Here is a 20,348-nt window from a genome sequence, read left to right on the forward strand (position 1 = left end):
GAACTACCGCATATTGCTTTCTAAGTATCAATTAATATCAGTGTATTATCTTTTAATGTTGTTGGTGAGAAGTCTGAAGGAAATTTCATTTTGTTCCCTTTGTTGGTAACCTGATTTTTTTCCTATGGAAACTTGCTTTTTTTTCCCCCTTTATCTTTGGTGTTCTGACGATCACAATATAATGCATTTACATGTAAGACTCTTTTCAATTATTGTTTTGTTAAGGTTCTCTGAGAAACAGATTCCAAGATGGAATTAGACAATGAAGAGACTTATTGAGGAAGAACACCTGTGAAGGATTAAGGGGTGAGAGTGCAGGATTAGATTGGAGAGGACCTTCGGACAGTGATTCAGGTCTGTCATCAGTGAATGGAGAGAGAGAAGGAAGAAAGATTGGGTGTAAACAGTCTTAGTGCATCTCTGAGAAAGTCTCAGGCAGGGCAGTGGCAATTCCCAGGGTAAAAATTAGAATAGTCCCTCATTAGGTAGGAATGGCTCTCTTCTGGTTCCCCTGCTGTGTTCTGTCCTTGGCTTGGAGAATCTCCCAGGAGGAACCTGGTTTTTGTGTGAGTGCTGAAGGCTAAAGAACTGTGCTCCTCATAGCAGGCTTTTTGGAGAGGAGAAACATGATTTGGTGTACCGTGGCTGCCACCTTGTGTTAAGGCACTTACTCTGAAGACTCATGTTCTGAAATTCTGTGAATTTTTTTTTTTTTTTAATGTTAGGAAAATTCCTTTTCTACTTTTCTTATATTTTTAATCTCTACTGTTTTTCTTTTTCTTTTCTTTTTTTTTGGTGATTTTTGACCTATAGGTAATTTAATCTTTCAACTTTTGTTCTGAAATTTTTTTTCAATTATATATTCCAGTCATTCTCTTGAAATTTTTTTCAGTAAACATATGTTTAATCTTCAAGAACATTTTTTTTATACTTGTTTCTTTAGTTCATACGTTGTTTCACAGATGTTGTCCTTTTTGTAAAGATTTATTATCTTCTTCAATCTCTCTATATTAGAGCTTTCTAAAAGTTGTCTTCTAAATTATCTGTTTCCTCTGGAGTTAATAATTAAATTCCATTTGCTTCTCTTGGGTCTTCTGTCCTCACCATGCTTGCTAAGCCTGAAGTTATCCATGTTTCAAAAGACAAACTAGTTAACTAGTACTGGCTCATATTTTTTTAAATGTAAGATGGACTGTTTTCCTGTTAGATGGCTTTCTCAAGTGAGAATTCAGACTGGGAGATCTTTTTTCTTGTGGGTAGGGCTTGGGGAGGGGAATCTGTGACTGACAGGGTTTGCCTTGGGTTGAGCAGATAGGGATCTGGTTGGCAGGCTGAAGGCCGTTCAGATGCCAGAAAGAGATCTAGTCGCTCTAGAAGCCCTTGCTTGTTCCAGTTTGATTTCTTTAGGGAAGATCTGTCTGGTGTTTTAGCTAGAGGCAAATCCAGGGTCACTGCCTTGTGCTTGGGATTATAGGACTAGAATGGTAGTACCAACAATTAGGTATTCTATATACAGATCTTTAATCTCCCTCTTTTCACACTCATCCTTAATTCTGTGTGTAGTATAGGGTACACATCTTCTGGTTTCATCAAGTAGACTGGCGTCCAGTCCCTGGTAACAGATTCTAGGCTGTGGCTTTCTCTAGTTATTTTATCTTCAACCTAATCCTCTCTGCTCCTCCTTTCCTCCAAAAAAATGGAAAACCTCTTATTTGTTGGTGGCCTCCTTTATTCTTTTTACTGTTACGGGATTTCTGTCAGCTCTTTGTGTTTTTTTCAGTGGGGTCTCAGGAGGGGCAGATGGTAAATGCATGTGCTTTGTCTGCCATCTTGAAGCTTAAGTTTTCTATTGTTGTTACCACCTTCTGAAGTGATAGCGACACGAATAGGTAAAAGTTGAACTGAGCATTATTTTGTTTTGTTTTTCTCCCCCGTGTTGGCAGTTGTTTTAAAAAAAGAACACCCCGTTTATTAGTTTCTTCTTTGTTCATCATTTTGCTTAACGGAAGTTACACAAAATTTGGGGGGATATATTGTCTTTGCAGACTGTCATTTGCAGAGAAGTCATGAATAATGATTACAAAGCCCTATTAGCTCCTGAATCAGACAAAAAATAAATGACAGTATAAGAATGAATTCTGTTTACAGCAATATTATAATACAACATTGAATTACTGCAGTGAAGTGGTTGCAGTTTTCAAAATAAAATATTACTAGCCCAAACACTAGACAAACTAAAATCACCCGACTGCTTACAAACCGAAGTGATCAGTGCAAGCAGTTGTTGCCTCAATAGCGAAAAGCAAAATCGATAAGGCTTTTCTGGCAGTCTCTGACATGAACGCTCCATCTCTGCTCAGTGAGGACCTGGGCAGCCACACTTTGAATCTTGGTCTTTCTTTTTATCTAAAAGGGTGGAGTAGATCCCCAGCTTTCTCACTTCTCCCACCAGGTCCTCACTGTGGCACGTCTGCAGAAGAATGTTACAGCCCCTGACAAACTCTCCTTTGAGGTACGCTTGTGGGATGGTGGGCCGGTTGGAATAGTCTTAATGTCCTGTCGGAGCTCGAGGTCATCCATCTCTTTGTAGGCCAGATAGTCATGGAGACTGCGCAGTTGTAGGATGTGCACCACTGCGTTTCTGAAGCTGCACTGGGGCTGCTCCGGCGTCCTCTTGAGGAAGTCCAGCACCTTGTCCTTCACCAGCGCCTCTCTGCTGCCCGAGTGTGTCGCACGTGCTGCATGCCCAGCACAGCAGGGCCACCACTTCGCTGCTCATCCCCACACGTTTGCTGGAGCCCACAATGGCCCAGGCCCTCGAGCATTAATTGGAACTGATATACAGTAGACTTGAAAATTTCAGGAAAGACTACTTCTGGATTCTATTTGGATATTTTTTCCCATTGCTTTGATCTTATAATCTTTTAAATAGAAAACTAACACGTGGTCCTTGAAGAAAAGTTGGAAAATGGTCAAAGATAGAAGAAAAATCAGTAATCCAAGGCCATCACCAAAGCAGAATTGCATTTTGCATTTACATATTTCCTTCAAGCTTTTATTCAGGTATCTTTTGAATTGTTGTAATTATGTGTGTCTGTAATTTTTTTTTCCTGAAACTTAATCCTCTAACGTAAATCATTTTTATGTTACGTAGTCTTTTGTAAACTTCACTTTTAGTGTTTGTAAATGGTCCATTTTGTGAATATAGTTTACTTGACTATTCTTTTCTTGGTGAGCACTTAAGCTGTTTTCATTTTTTAAAAGGATTTTAAAATATATATGATGATGTAATATTAAATATCTTTATATAATATCACTTTTGTTTTCTGGATTTAGGGTAAGTTTAGGAATGTATTCCCAGAATTGGGGCCAGAATTTGGGGAAGGGGAGAGAGGGTAGTTAAGAAAAAAGGAGAAGATCATATTCTTTGGAACCAGGTTGGTTGCAAAAAAAGACAAGACTTTTTTAGGGCCAATTTGTAGACTTGGTTAGATGCTACAAAATTATTTTGTGAACATAGTGAGTGATTTTTAGTCTGTTTTTGCAGATGTGGTTCAGCGTTCATTGTGTGTCTGTTTAGACGAGAATCCATTGTTATAATCAGGACAAACTAAACCTCCTGCTTTTTCAAAGTAGCAGCTACTTTTACAGATTTTGATATGAGTGCTATAAAAGAGATGATGGGTTTTTTGTTTAATAGGATAATGCTCTGATAATTTTGTATAAAGAGCAGTTAAGCGTGTTATACATTGTGTTAGGTTTCTTGCTTGCAAGACGGAAATACGACTCAAACTGGTTTGAGAAAAATAACTGAATATTGTTTTTTGTGACTAAGAGTTTCAAGGTTTCACGGTTACATCTAATGACTTAAATTATATTATGAAAACATGGTCTTTCTGTCCTAGTCTCTTGGGCTCTACTTTTTCTCTGTTAATTTCAGGCACATTATCGTTCTTTGTAGGGGCAGCATCTCTAAGCTCACATGGTATTTAGTATTTACTTCAGAAGGCGGAGAGAGTCCTTTTTTCGTTTTTTTTCTTTTTTTTAATTGGAAAATTTTAGGAAAAGTCTTAGGGATGGCTCTAACTCTTCTGTCTTGGGGTAAATTTCCATCTCTGAACAAATCCCCTTGGCTGGGATATGAGATCGGGAGCTTCCTCCTGTGGCTGGACAGGGTAATCCTCATCTGAATTATGTGGAATAAATTTCTTATAAATAGAGAGATTCTGTTATAAGAATGGAGTACTGCATAGGCAGAAACAGTAGGGTCTGTTTCACATAGGAATAAGCTTATTCCTCTTTTCCTAGAAAGCCAGGTGTGTGTTTTAAAGGTTCCCACTTGCTGAGTAGTATTGACTCAGTTTTGTGTGAAAACGTAAAAAAAAAAAAGTTGATGCAGGATAAATATGAAGTCTCATTTTTCAATTTAAATTATTTTAGAAGTTGTTCTTACATCAAAGATCCATGAGTTATAAGTGAGTAGAGCATAAGGTGAGTCAACAGTATAATGTGGAAGCTAGAACAATTAAGGATGTATATAATAGAAGTTCAGTATCAGACCAGGCAGCAGTTTTTGGAAAACTTTGTTCTATTCTGGGTGCCATATGTTAAATGTGCTTGCAGATTGCATGAACTTCGTAAATTTTAAATAACTTGAGCGTATGTTTAGTTGAGAAGAGGAATCTAAGAGTATAGGAAAGGAAAATATCCTTGTTGCCAGAATTACAAAAAGGATATTAAAACCTTTTTAATGAAAAATGATAAAAGGATATTAAAACCAGATATAAGTTGTATGGACTAATGTTTTAATGTATAAATGGATATAGAGATTCCTGCACAAAGCTAGGACTTTTAAAGGAGTGCTAAAAACTGAATGTAACATATCTGGAGTACTTGGCAGAAACTGTACTGTAGTAATACTTAAGACTAGTTGTGACTCACAGCTTGTCCATAGACATAAAATTCCTACTGAAATTGAGGACTCAATAAAAAGTGTGTGTATTGTATATTTCAAAATAGATAGAAGAGAGTAATTCAAATGTTCAAGGGGATTGGGTTTAGAGATGGAAATTTACCCCAAGACAGAAGAGTTAGAGCTATCCCTAGCACAAAGAAAAGACAAATATTTAAGGTGATGGATATCCCAATTACATGGATTTGATGTTGAACTACATGAACATATTAAATTAGCACATGTACCCTAAATATGTACATTTATTGTGTTTCAGTGAAGTGAAAAAGGATTTAATTATGGTTTTAGGCTATCACTAAGAAAATATTCCAGCATGTCATGTCTTTTTAAGTGTATGTATCTGTAATTGCTTTATCAATGTAAATACATACTGGCTTTCTATGTTAAAAAGCAAAAAATTCTTGGCCAAAAAAAAAAAAAAAAAAAAAGTAAGCATGCCACTGAGGGAAAACCAGAAGACATAATAGACTGGAAAATTAGCAACCTACGTAATTGAATTAAAAGAAAAACTTGAATGAGATTTTAAAGTATATTTTAAAAATAATTTGAAAGATAAAAGAATAAAAGCCACAAAGAGCACAGCATTATGAAAAAGGCTGAGGTATCGTTGATAAGAATCAACTAGGATGTGTAGAAATGAGAAAATTGGTGGCTCATGCCTGTAATGCCAGCACTTTGGGAGGCCAAAGTGGCGGATCACCGGAGGTCAGGAATTCGAGACCAGCCTGGCCAACATGGTGAAACCTCGTCTCTACTAAAAATACAAAAATTAGCTGGGCATGGTGGTGTGCACCTGTAATCCCAGCTACTTGGGAGGCTGAGGCATGAGAATCACTTGAACCTGAGAAGCAGAGGTTGCAGTGAGCTGAGATCATGCCATTGCACTCCAGCCTGCATGACAGAGCAAGAGTTCGTCTAAAAATAAAAAATGAGAAAACAGTCATAAAAAAAAACAAACAAACCCTGGCCAGGTGCAGTGGTTCGTGCTTGTAATCACAGCACTTTGGGAGTCCAAGATGGGAGAATCACCTGAGCCTAGGAGTCTCTTCCAGCCTGGGCAACATAGCAAGACTGTCTCAACAAGCAAACTCAAGGTGTGAGACTGGACCTAGCTAAAAAGAGAATATGTGAAATTACCAGAGTATATTAACAGATAAATAAATGGAAATTATGGGGGAGGTTAAGGGACAGAACACAGAATGAAAAGTCCAATATGAGCCTTGTAGGAGTTCCAGAGTGAAGACTGCAAGAGCAGCAACATTCAAAGAAATGGTAGCTGAGAATTTCTCAGAGTTCATGAAAAAAGTAATCCTCAGATTGCAGAAGCACTTTGAGTCCAAAGCAGATAAATAAAAGTATATCTACACTTAAGTTCATGCCATTGGAAATCTACAGAATACTAAGGAAATTTGAAAGCAACCAGCAGGACAAATTACCTATAAACAGCAAACTAATAGCCTTCTCATCAGTAATGATACAGGTCCAAAATTATGTATATACAGATGCTAACACATGCTAAATGCTCAGTGAGTGATAAAATATTAACTTTGAGAACAGACATGATTATGGCTGTCTTCTTTTGGAAAAAGGAAACGTGATCTTTCAAAAGGCAAAACATCAGAGAATCTTGGGGTTGGAGAAGACTGAAAAATGACTCAGTTCATTTCTGTAGATACAGAGTAAATATTTTGCTTAACCAGGGCCGGTGTGTGTTCATCCCATGAGATCTTGTCTAATATTCAAACAGGCAGTTAGAGGAGGCTGTCCTCTTCCTATCAAGGTATGTGTTCACATGGGATTTGGGCAGCTATTTAACAGGTCTGAGGGACGTTTTTGTATTGAGACTGACCCAGTAGCCTCTGGGATTACTTCCAATAACATCTCTGGATGTTAGTAATATGAGAAACTCATTTTGCATGTAATACTTCATATTTTTCAAAACAATCCTGTGAAGGAGTTAAGGCAGGTATTTGAATTCTCATTTTAGATAAAACCTGAGGAAGCAGCTCTTTTAAATTGGGTTTTATAACTAAAACTGGCTGATGATTATGTGCTTTAAAACTTTCAGAGTGTGCTTCATTTTTCACTTCTGAGTTATGAAGATTTGGACGTGGCAAAGAAAACCAGGGATTAGACTTGGATTGGTATGAGGTAAAGGAAATGCGTAATCAGGAAATAAATATTCTTCCTGCTGCTTGTTAGTAAGGGAGAAACATGTGCTCCCAATTAAAACTTAAGAGCCTTCTGTTTTCTAGATTGTTTTTCATTTATGGACAAAGCTATTCCTTCAATTCTAAGGAGTTGGCTAGGCAGATGAATAATTGGCTCTGTTGATTAAAGTTGCATTTCTAGTATTTTTAATGGTATTACTGAGAATGTTATCATTAGTTCATACTTTATTCATTATTTACCTTGGATAGAGTTTTTGCCATGTTAAGTTCAGCCTGAAATGGTAAAGCTTTTAGAAACCTTGTAAAATGAGAGCATTAAAAGTTGTGGATCCAGGCCAGGCATGGTGGCTCACACCTGTAATCCCAGCACTTTGGGAGGACGAGGCAGACGGATTGCCTGAGCTCAGAAGTTCGAGACCAGCCTGGCCAACATGGCGAAACCCTGTCTCTACTAAAAATGCAAAAAATTAGTCAGACATCGTGGCTCATGTCTGTAATCCCAGCTACTTGGGAGGCCAAGGCAAGAGAATTGCTTGAACCCGGGAGACAGAAGTTGCAGTGAGTGGAAGTCAGGCCACTACACTCCAGCCTGTGTGACAGAGCAAGAGTCTGTCTTTAAAAACAAAACAAAAAAAAATTGTGCATCCAGTTGAGAGATGAGAAGTTCAAGGAACAACCCGAAAATTAATATTTTGTTATTGCTTCACTGAACAAAATCATGTAACTGAACTTCATCTTTCATAAGCTATTGAAATTATGAATCTTGTTTAGAGAAAAACTAATCTCATGAGCTTTTTAAAGTAGGATATTGTTATTTTAGTTATATAGCTTTTTTTGGTAACCTAAAGCAAAAAGTGAAAAATTGATTTTTTTATTTTTATTTTTAGACAAGACCTGGCTCTGTTGCCCAGGCTGGAGTGCAGTGGCACAATCTCAGCTCACTGCAACCTCCACCTCCTAGGCTCAAGTGATTCTCCTGCCTCAGCCTCCTGAGTAGCTGGGATTACAGGTGCCCGCCACCATGCCCAGCTAATTTTTGTATTTTTAGTAGAGATGGGGTTTTGCCATGTTGGCCAGGCTGGTCTCCAACTCCTGGCCTCAAGTGATCTGCCTGCCTTGACCTCCCAAAGTGCTGGGATTACAGGCGTGAGCCACTGTGCCCAGCTAAGTGGTTTTACATTTCTTTATCTATAAAGTGAGGGAATTAGACAAGTTGATTTCTAAACGATTTTTCATTATTGAAATTAAATGAGTTTAACATGATAAATTATTGTGTCATTTTATGCTGTGGGTTGATTTAGTGTTTTTAAAAGTTAAACGTTTGAAACTAATATTTTAATATATAAACATTTTTAAAGATAGCTCTAGCATTTAAAAATTATGTTTAATATCAATAGGTTTAATATAATAAATTTATGAAAACAGAAAATATGGCCAATTTAAAATCTTTATTAACTGAAACATAAGAGAATGTACTATTTCAAGCTAAAGGTGAACTAAGTATTTAAGAAGAGAGTTTGTTTTTTCAATCTCATTTAAAACAAAAAGTATGTGAGACACATCTCAATCAGTTTAGTAGTTTATTGTGCCACGATTGAAGACACACCCAGGAGACAGATCTGTGCCTTTCTCCAAAGATGATTTTGAGGGCTTCAATATTTAAAGGGGCAAAGCAGGCTGGAGGGGAAATAGGGAGTGTAGGGTCACATTACTGAATCCACAGGTTGCAAGATAAAACCACATAGGGGAATAGTGAATTATGTATTCGTCTTATGCTCAATAAATCTGTGCTGTACACAAGATAAGGTGATAGAGTGGAGATATTTAACCTTTATCTGTAGCTATTTGCTTAGGAACTAAAGGAAAGGCAGTTGCTTGCATGACTCAGCTTTCAGCTTAAATTTTTCCATTTGGCCTAGTGAATTGGAGTCCTGAGTTTTTATTTTCCTTTCACATTTCTCCCCACTTTTCTTTTTAAAATCTTTCCGAGAAAGCATTTTAGAAGAAAACGACCCTCTGGTCTTGGGTATTGTCTGATCTTTTGTGTCTAGGACAGTTTATTCCTAGACGAATAGGTCTTGTGTTGTTAGGAAGCTAATTTTTTGGCAGGTTGTGAAGTCTCATGTCCTACAAAGAGAACATAAGTGGAGGAAGAAAAACAAACAAACAAACAAGAACAATCCTGGAAAACTGACAAAGGCCATATTACTCTGAAGTCCATTCATCAGTAGGCAGGTATGAAAGTGGTTTATGTATATAAATAGGTTGCTGTTGTTTTCTTCTGAAGTTTAAGTTGTCTAGCTTCAGTTGACAGGGCTTTAAGAAAAGCAAAGCTTAATTTTTAGTGATTTCAGATCAGGAAAAATGGAAAAAAAGGAAAAGAAATAAGGAAAAGAAATTGGAAACATTATTTTGGAGAGTCATAGCCAGCAAAAATTTTAGAATTCAGTCCAAATTGTAGAAAATAATAGAAATGAAAACATTAGGCAAGGCTGGAGTCTAATAACAGGTATACTATAATTTAATTTGAACAGGATTTTTCTCTCTCCAATAACCCAATTTTACTTAAAATCATAGAAGGACCAACTTACTTGTAAAATACGTTTTAGACCTATTACACTTGGCTTGATTATTTGCATAAAGTACAGCAAGAATAATCATTTGTTATACAGGGTCTCCATTGTTTTTTAAATTGTCTTTGCTGGAAACTTTTTTTTATAAGGAATCTAAGATTAGGCTTTCTTAAAAGCCTTGAGCCCAGCCGAGGATTTATCTGTGCCTTTAAATACCTGTGTGAATTGGGTGAATTCTTCTCTTTTTGAGGTCCCAAGAAAATTTGGGGTTCCTGGGCCTGTCAGAAAGTGACATTCTTTACTTAGCACAGATCAGGACCCGGTAAAGAACAAGGTATTAGGCCAGTTTTTCCAAGGGGCTCCAGTTATGCACCTGTATAAAAGAAAATAGATTCTAACTGAAGTTATGCAAATAACTGTATTTTCATAAATTAAGAATTCTCACAAATTAGTTACCAAATTTTGGAGAAATTAGGTTGAGTGAAAGGAATTATGTTTTAAATTTTTCTCGTAAGAGTATACGTTACTGAATTATTAAAAGCTGCAAATAGCCTAAAAGAAGAAAAAGTTTTCTTGATTCTGAAAAACAAAAAGAATCAGCAAATGTGTTAAACAAAAAGTCATAAAAGATTATTTCCAGTCTGATACTAGTTCAGCCCATGCAATTAAATCCTACTGTGCTCAATATTGGATCAGCAAATCTCATGAATACATCAGCTCTTCATGAGAGTCCTGGAAGTTTTCCTCTTTATTCCAATGGCACCATCTCTAAATGTATCCATAAATCTATATTTAAGAGTACTCCTTGGAGTTCTATAGCTGATTATAAACTGCCTTATAAAAAGATCAAAGTAAAACAACAATTGTGGATGACAAAAGTCTTAGAACAGCCATGGTTGAAGACACAATTGACAATTGGCATACAATAATTTTACATAATCATAATTACTACTGATAACATATACTAAAACATCAGAATCACAGGAATCTCATAATTTTGGCACATATACTAATAACACATTTATATAAATACAATCCAAAGAAGGCTAAACACAATTTCATATTTGTCAGTACTTGCTGTATGAGTTTATTACACCAAACAAGCCAAATGTGTCTCTTGGACTTAAGGGTACTTAATATCAAAAAATTAATGAAGACTGAATTTAGAATTTGATTTTGGAAAGTTTGTCAAATATAAAGAGTTTAAAATACTTGATATCGCAAAATAGGATCACAGGTCATTGTAAAATAAGTCATTCATTTAGCCAAATTGATAAAGATTTTGTTTAAAAGGCAAAGATTTTTATTCTTTGAGAGGGGAGACTTAATTCCTCAAACAATAAGCCAAAATAAAGACAGCATAAGGCCAATTAAATCTCTCTCTCAAATCTTATAAACCTATTAAATTTTAATCATCTTGACCATAAGATGGAATTTCCATAGACCTTTTTATAGTCTTTTATAATTTTTTTTTTTTATTAAAAAGTGGGTTAATCCTCCAAGAAAACCTTGTAAACCTGACATGGGGCCCAGATGCTGGTCTTGCATCAGTGTACCTTTGGTACTAATGTTTATAGAGAAACTTTGAACTAATTTTCTCTCTCAAAATCAGCCCTTACAATCTTATGCACCCACCTCTTTCAGGATAGTCCCTGGGCCTAGAGTGGTTGAGTAGTTTTAATTTCTGGCCCTGTGCCTCATGAATGCAGTTCATAATGTAATAACCTTAATTTAAAACCTTAAATCACCTTAAATTTAAAAGTGTTTTAATCTCAGTTTTCCTAAGGCAAACTCCCCTCTCCCGCCATACAAAAACAACCCACCACCTTCTGCAGTGTGATTGCTTTTCAATATGGGGAGTACATTTAGATAACTTGCAAGCTAGGCTGGGGGTGGTGGTTCATGCCTGTAATCCCAGCACTTTGGGAGGCTGAGGTGGGTGGATCACCTGAGGTCAGGAGTTCGAGACCAGTCTGGCCAACATGGCAAAACCCCATCTCTACTAAAAATACAAAAATTAGCCAAGCATGGTGGTGCGCACCTGTAATCCCAGTTATCAGGAGGCTGAGGCAGGAGAATTGCTTGATCCTGGGAGGCAGAGGTTGAAGTAAGCCAAGATCATGCCACTGCATTCTAGCCTGGGCAACAGAGCAAGACTCTGTCTCAAAAAAACCCCAAAAACCTTAAATTACCTTAAATTAAAAAATGTTTTTATCTCAGTTTTCCTAAGGCAAACAAAAAACAACAACAACAAAAAACTCCACCACCTTCTGCAGCGTGATTGCTTTTCAGTGTGGAGAGTACGTTCAGACAACCCGCAAGTCAAAACTAATGAGAAGGATACTTAAATAGAAGGAATATGTCCTGAGTTGTAAGTGAAGGCTTTCTGTTTCATAAAATAATTTAGATATATTAAGCCAAGAGCATAGAATGTTATATTCGAAGAAAACACTTCCTTCAGACCTTTAAGATAAAACATTTTTAGCATCAGGTCACAACAGCAATTAAAACCTGAGGAAAAAAGAGGAGCTGGAGCAACTTATTATCTCAGGTCTTCTCCAAGGGGAGAGAAAGCTGAAAACAGAGAGACACAATAAAAGTTAAACTTTTGGGTCAAACAAAAAATTTTGCATACTAAAGGAACAACTCAAATGAAAATCAGATAGTGAAATTGACATCTCAAAGTATAGAGAGAAAGTCGGTGGGCTAGAAGGCAATTAAAAATCGATGCTGGAGTGCTGTGGCTCACACCTGCAATCCCAGCACTTTGGCAGGCCGAGGAGGGCAGATCATGAGGTCAAGAGATCGAGAGCATCCTGGCCAACATGGTGAAACCCTGTCTCTACTAAAAAGACAAAAATTAGCTGGGCATGGTGGCGCGCCCCTGTAGTCCCAGCTACTAGGGAGGCTGAGGCAGGAGAATTGCTTGAACCTGGGAGGCGGAGGTTGCAGTGAGCTGAGATCGCACCACTGCACTCCAGCCTGGTGACAGAGTGAGACTCAGGCTCAAAAAAAAAAAAAAAAAAAAAAATCGGTGCCAACTCAAACATAAAATTATAGAAATCTACCATAGGATTGTATAAAGAGACCAATTTTACTTAGATTGCTAGTTTTAAATTTAGTCTCTGTCTTTGAACTAGATTTCTGAGCTCTGGGCAGAGCCCACACTGAAACCTTGGTTCTCCAAAGAGAAACATATCATGGGCCTGTTCCGAAGAGACTAGGCCATGTAGTGCTTTTACAGTGCATTTTGTTACAAAGACTTTTCTGTAAGTCTCTAAACTATGTTCTTTCTTAAACACCCAAGAGCAGCCCCTGTGGTAATAACTATTTTAGTAAAAAAAAAAAAATCAGGTAACAGTACAAAAGCAGGCAGTTTAAAAATCTGAGAAACTTGTCTGTTTACACTCCTTGGGTATCATAAGAAAAAACAGAGCTTCTCCCTAAAAAGGAGTCTGGCATCTTCTTTGTTTTCATGAAGGAATCCTAGGCTGTTAGAAACTGTTTTACGTCCTTCATGCAGCAGAAGGTGGTAAGAGGAAGGAAAGATAGGCAGAAGTAAATGGAGAAGACAGAATTCAGTCTACTGAGAAGAAATAAAACCTTTTTCTCAAAAAACAAGATTATAGGAGAGAAAGAAGGCATAAAAGCCTTTTAAATACACACACACACATCTTGATAGCAGCTTTTAATTAGGCTGACTTTCAACCATCAAACTGTTTAAAACATCCTTTTATATCTCATTACCATATTTTAGCTGGGACAAATTGCTTATATTTAAAAAGTAACATAAATATAAAAATATATAGCCAGAAAGGACTTGATTTAAGAACCAATCCCAGCTGTCATGGTGAAAAGAGGGCAGAATTTTTTCTTATCTTTAAAAAGTAACATAAATATGAAAATATAAAGCCAGAAAGGCCTTGATTTAAGGACCAATCCCAGCTGTCATGGTGAAAAAAGGGCAAAAGAATGAACCACAGTGTGGGGCGATGGCTGAAGCTCTTTCGGTTTCGCTTGGCTAGCAAAAGGTGGCCTTGTTACATAAATAAAGTCCCTGTGTAGTCAATCTTTTTTCTTTTGCTGGCTGTTTTTTTTTTTTTCTTTTTCTTTTTTTTCCCCAGCTGTGGGAATCTAACCAATTCAGAGGCCTTATTCCTCCTAATTTGGAATGTTCCTTTGCATTTGATCAGGTCAGGTAGAGTTGGTCAAACCCAATGGGAAAAAGACTGAAAAAACAAAAACAAAACCAGAAACAAATCAACAACAACAAAAACAACACAAATGATGCTTGAACAATTTATGTGACTACTGAGCTCTCTTAATGGTAAGGAGAAATTAAGACCAGTTGATTGTTAATCTTAACCTTTAGTTATTAAGTAGAATTTCTAAGACAAACCCTAGTTCAGCTAACTAGGAATGGGGTCCAGGCTAAAGACTGTTCTCTAGTGTCCTAGAAGCAGGAAAAAACTCAAACTTGCCTTCCCTATTGGAAGCAAGCTGAAACTCCAGAAAGGTATTGCCTGCTCTCCATCGTCATGGAAGCAGGAAAACTCACCTTTCTTGTTGGAAGCAAGTAAAACTCCGGAAAAGGAGTTGTACAGCAAAATAAACCTTAGATCTCAATCAAATTTTGGGCGATCAGGGATTCTCTGGAAGAGAGAGCTCACGGGCCTCAGCAGATCATCCTGTTTGAGCAATAAAGATAGCCCAAGTTGGTACCAAGCATCGATAGGAAATTTGTTAAAGGTCAGGGGGACCTCCACTGAGCCCCTTCCTGGTCACAAATTTGTAAACCAAAAAAGGTCCTGAGACAAGTCTCAACCAATTCAGAAGTTTGTTTTGCCAAGGTTGAGGACATGCCCAGGAGACAGCTTTGTGCCTTTCTGCAAAGATGATTTTGAGGGCTTCAGTATTTAAAGGGGAAAAGCAGGCTGGAGGGGAAATTGGGAGGGTATGGTCACGTTACTGAATCCACATGTTACAAGAAAAAAGGAGCAGGTAGGGGAATAGTCAATTATGCATTTGTCTTGTGCTCAGTAAATCTGCACTATACGCAAGATAAGGTGAACACAGAGTGGAGATATATGACCTTTATCTGTAGCTCTGCTTAGGAACAAAAGGAAAGGCAGTTGCTTGCATGACTCCGCTTTCAGCTTCAGTTTTTCCTTTAGCATAGTGAATTGGAATCCAGACTTTTTATTTTCCTTTCACACTTATAAGAGATGTCTAGTAACAAAAATGTGTTCCAGTTTATTATTTGAAATGCTACTTATTATTTATAATTAGGTGCAATAACAAGATAAGAATTGAACACTCTTTACTAATTGAACAGCTTTTAGACATGTATCTGCTATGGCCACAGTTTTTTTTTTTTTTTGGAAGAGATATGACTTTTGTTTCTTACAGTAGTCCTTCTGTGGGTCCTGATACAATTCCCAAACAATGGTGGAAATTATAAAGAGACAGGTGATATGACTATTACCTGTAAATCATGACCAGAAATATAATACGACCTTCATTTTATTACATTTCATTGTGCCTCACAGATATTGTGGTTTCTTGTTTGTTTGTTTTAACACATTGAAGGTTTGTGGCAACTCTGTTGAGCAAGTCTATCAGCACCGTTTTCCCAACAGTTTGTTCTTGCTTTGTGTCTCTGTGTGACACTTTGGTAATTCTCACAATATTTTAGACTTTGCATTATTATTGTATCTGTTACGGTTATCTGTGATCAGTCATCTTTGATGTTACTGTTTTATTTTGGTGTACCACAAACCACATCTATAGAAAATAGCTAACTGAATTGATAGATGTATGTGTTCTGACTACTCTAGTTTCCCCATCTCTCTCGCTCTCCTTGAGCCTCCCTATTTCCTAAGATACAATCATTAAAATTAGGCCTATGACTAACTCTACAATGACCTCTAAGTGTTCAGGTGATAGAAAAAGTCCCATGTCTCTCACTTCAAATCAAAAGCTAGAAATGATGAAGTTTCATGAGGAAGGCATGTTGAAACTAGGCCTCTTGTGCCAAACAGCCAAGTTGTGGATGCAAAGGAAAAGTTCTTGAGGGAAAGCATAGGTGCTACTTCATTGAACACATGAATGATAAGAAAGTGAAATGGCCTTATTGTTGATATGGAGAAAATTTTAGTGGTCTGGATAGAAGATGAAACCAGCCACAGCATTCTCTTGAGCCAACATCTAATCCAGAGCAAAGCCCTCACTCTCTTCAAGTCTATGAAGGATGAGAGAGGTGAGAAAGCTGCAGGAGAAAAGTTTGAAGCTAGCAGAGGTTGGTTCGTGAGGTTTAGATAAAGAAGTCATCTCCCTAAAAATGCAAGATGAATCAGCAGGTGCTGATGTAGAAGCTGCAGCAAGTTATCCAGAACGTCTAGCTAGGCTTATTGATGAAGGTGGGTACACTAAACAGCAGATTTTCAGTGTAGACAAAAACAGCCTTCTGTTGCAAGAAGAAGCCATCTAGGACTTTAATAGCTGGAGAGAAGTCAATGCCTGACTTCAAAGCTTCAAAGGGCAGACTGACTCTCTTGTTAGAGGTTGATGCAACTGGTCACTTTAAGCTGAAGCCATTTGCAATTCCAAAAACCCCAGGGTCCTTAAGAATTATGTTAAATCTGCTCTGCCTGTGCTTCGTAAATGGAACAACGAAGTGTGGATGTCAGCACATCTGTATACAGCATGGTTTACTGAATATTTTAAGCCCACGACCTACTGCTCAGAAAAAGGTTCCTTTTAAAATTACTTCTCATTGACAATCTACCTGGTTATTAAAGAGCTCTGATGGAGATGTGCAGGGAAATTCATGTTTTCATGCCTGTGAACACAACAGCCATTCTGCAGCCCATGGATCAAAGGGTAATTTTGACTTTCAAGTCTTATTTTAAGAATTATTTTTAAGTTCAGTATGGTTTTATTTAAACGTGTACAGCTGAAGGAGGGATCTGATCTTTTGTTAGATGAAACCAATTTTCACAGTACATATTTGGCCATTTTAGCTTTGTAGTGAATAATAACAGAAAAGTTTCTGTTCAAGATCCTCACTCCGGCACACTCAGCCAGGTGCCTGGCAGGATGACACATTTCCTGGTCTGAAGCTCACAGCCAATCCTCTCACCTAAGTGGAACACCAATTCTCCTCCAGACATACAGACACACACACCCACACCCACACACACACACACACACACATCTTATTTTCACTGCTCTACACAGGGCCTTGAGAATCCTTAATTTTAAAGTTGGGAAAAACGTGAAAGGATTCCTTAAGTCATTGTGACAAATCCAACTACCTTTTAACTCTTAACAATTGCAAGTATAAAATACTTGAAATTTATGAGATGCTCCATTTAATGGAACAACTCAAATGCTAAAAAATTAGGTCAAGTAACATGCTTCAATATTTTTAAATGTTACTTAAAACTTATTGAGACAAGACAGCAGCACATTCTTGGTATTATAAACTCCTACTGATGACTGCTACTTGATGGCCGAAATCATTTAAAAAAGAGAAGAAACCATACTGGTATACAACAATGTCTGCAGGGAATGTCATGTTGTACATTTTGTTAACCGAAATTAAACCTGACAAACCCAAAGATCTACAAAACCGACACCCATGTCATTTTAAATGATGAGGTAGGTTGTTTCCTATGCAGTAAAGTGAAGATAACAGAAAAATCCACACAACTTCCAAATCCTCTTAAAAAAAAAAGTTTGGGTTATACTCACTTTGACAAGACATTCATAAACTATAAGGTGGAGAGGTCATACTCAGGCAGGTTCTGTACTTGATGTGTTACTTGGAGATTCAATAATCAGTCTTGGGTCAATCAACTCTCCAAAATACAGTGATCTTGCTCTCCTGTGTCACAGTGTACTCCACTATCTCTGTTCCATTTTCATTCTGATAAGCCAAATCAAATTTCCCAGGTTCTCTCAAGGCAGGTAAGGATGAAAGAATTTCTATATCTACTTGCTGGGTCTCTGGATTGGGGCTTAATATTCTTCTGGATGTTAATTCTAAAAGCTTAAATGCAATCTTTTCTCCAACTTGAGGGGCGGCTGCTAACAGTGGTAACAGACTATAGTCCTTCTTATGTGTCTCTACCGGATTCTGGATAATAGTAGATGAATTTGTTACCAGGTCATTTAATTGCTGTTGCCTCTGGTTGTCACTGCTTCTGTTTACGACACAGGAAACAGGATGCCCTCGTCCTCGACCTCTCCCCTGCATGTCCCGTCCCCTAGCTCCCTTTCAAGAAAAAAGGTTCTCTCCTCTACCCCATCCTCTTCCTAAACTAGTGGGGAGAGACACACTGAGAGGAGGACCAGGAGCCTGTCCGCCACCATTTGAGCCAGAATGCCTCCATCCAGCAGCACCTACAGTCTGTGATGACAACTCTGGGCCCGGATGACCTCTTCCTGCAAAAGGCCTAGTGTCTTTAAGAAACCCGCAGCACACTCCGGGATGCTCGATGACATCAAGCATTGGTCATCTGACTCTGAACTAGAGTCTGAAATAGGAAGATGTTCCAGAGGTCTTGCCCTTGCTGGGGGAAGGCTAAAGCCAGATTTTATACCCAGTTTGTCTGCAGTTGTATTTTTGGTAGAGGGTCCTTCCTTTGATAACTCAGTTGGTAATTTCTCTGAGGAATTTCTGGCCTCCAAAGTGACTGTGCTGGGACCATCACTGATAGATTAATCACCAGACTCAGACTCCGAGGAGGAACTGGGACTCTCTTTTGAGCAAACGCTTACGCTACTTTTCCTTTTGGCTTTAACAAGGCTGTTTCTAGCAGAACCTTTTGCAGAACTACATCTCTGATTGGCCCAGTCTTTTACTGCCTGTACTTCAGGAGACTTGGCATTCTTGGCCTTTTTTTTTTTATATTCACATTTCTCCTTTTTCTTTGGTGATTTTCTTCTGGTCTCTTTGTTATCATCACCCGTGGTGCCACAGTGGGCTTTATTTTTTCTTTTTTTTTTTGGCTGACAGTCTGATCTGTGACAGCTTTTGGTTCCAGATCCAAGACCTTCTCATTATTGTTATTGTTCTCTTGCCTCTTCCTGTGCTTCTTTGAATATTTGTAATCTGGTTCAGTTTCTTCATCCTCCTCTAACTGAAATGCCCGCTTCTTTGCTTTTCTAAGTGATAGATTACTGTCACCATTACTGATGACTACAGAATAATCAGCAACTCCTGTCCTAATTTAACTCTGAGGCGGTCGTTCTCTCTCACCAGGCACACACTCTCTGCCCAGGGCAGGAGCCCCCGCTCCAGGTAGAGGCCTAGGAGGGGCCTAGAACTGAAGCTGAAGCACTGGCGGATGAGACTAATGAGATCTGTGACGACTCACATCTGTTCAAGTGGAACAAAAGCCAGAAGGCCGTACAGTGCAGGGTAGCTGGCGGCAGGTAATCAAATTGAAGCCTTGGCCTAACTGTCTCGGAGGCTGCCATCTTGCTCGGTGCTCAATGGAAGCCGACTTTCAAGTCTTATTGTTTAAGGAATATATTTTATAAGACTATAGCTACCATAGATAGTGTTTCATCTGATGGATTTGGGAAAAGTAAAGTGAAAACCTGAAAAAGATTCACCCTTCTGGATGCCATTCAGAGTATTTGTGATTCATGGGAGGAGATCAAAGTATCAACATTAACAGGACTTTGTAAGGAGGAGATTCCATGGATGGAATCCATGGCATGATTTTGAGGGGTCTAAGACATCAGGGGAAGAGGTCACCGCATATGTGGTGGAAGTGGCAAGAGAACTAGAATCAGAAGTGGAGCCTCACAATGTGACTAAAGTGCTGCTGCAATCTCATGATAAAACTTGAACAAATGAGGAATTGCTTCTATGGATCAGTAAAAAAGTATGTTTTTGAGATGGAATTTACTCCTGGTGAAGATGCTGTGAACATTGTTGAAATAACAAAATATTTAAAATATTCCGTACACTTAGTAGATAAAGCTGCCGCAGAGTTCGAGAGGATGAGTCCAACTTTGAAAGAAGTTCTGTGGGGACAAAGCTATAAAGCATCATGGCAAACTACAGAGAAAATGTTCACGAAAAGAAGGAATGGGTGCAGCACATTTCATTGTTGTCTCATTTCAGAAATTGCCAGAGCCACCCAACCTTCATCAAGCACCACCCCCATCAGTCCGCAGCTATCAATATGGAGGTGATATCCTCCACCAGGACAAAGATTTTGACTCGCTGAAGGCTCAGATTGTTGTTAGCATTGTTTAGCAATATTTCAAAAGTTAAGATCTATATTTTTTAGACATAATGCAATTGCACACCTAATACATTTCAGTATAAACATAACTTTTATATGCATTGTGAAACCAAAAAGTTTGTGTGACTTGCTATGTTGCATTATTCTCTTTATTGTAGTGGTCTGGAACTGAACCTGCAAGATCTCCAAGGTAGGTCTGTACCATAATGCCAGGTTCCCCCATCTGCTAATCATTTAGTGCCTTTTGGAAAAGCAATTGTTTTCATCAGAAATTAGAATTTAACTTTGGTCAATATACAAAGCTGTTGATAAAGTAAGGCATACCCATGTAGAGTATTTATTGACAGCTATCCAAACAATCTTACAT

At 38.0% G+C, this 20,348-nt stretch overlaps 1 pseudogene; it reads right to left on the reverse strand.

The window, feature by feature from the left end:
- Positions 1 to 17,088: 17,088 nt before the first annotated feature.
- Positions 17,089 to 19,202, reverse strand: LOC116485004 (coilin-like; annotated as a pseudogene).
- Between the last annotated feature and the right edge of the window lie 1,146 nt (positions 19,203 to 20,348).

The sequence above is a fragment of the Hylobates moloch genome, unplaced genomic scaffold (assembly GCF_009828535.3).
Source record: "Hylobates moloch isolate HMO894 unplaced genomic scaffold, HMol_V3 SCAFFOLD_16, whole genome shotgun sequence".
Taxonomy (NCBI): Eukaryota; Metazoa; Chordata; class Mammalia; order Primates; family Hylobatidae; genus Hylobates; species Hylobates moloch.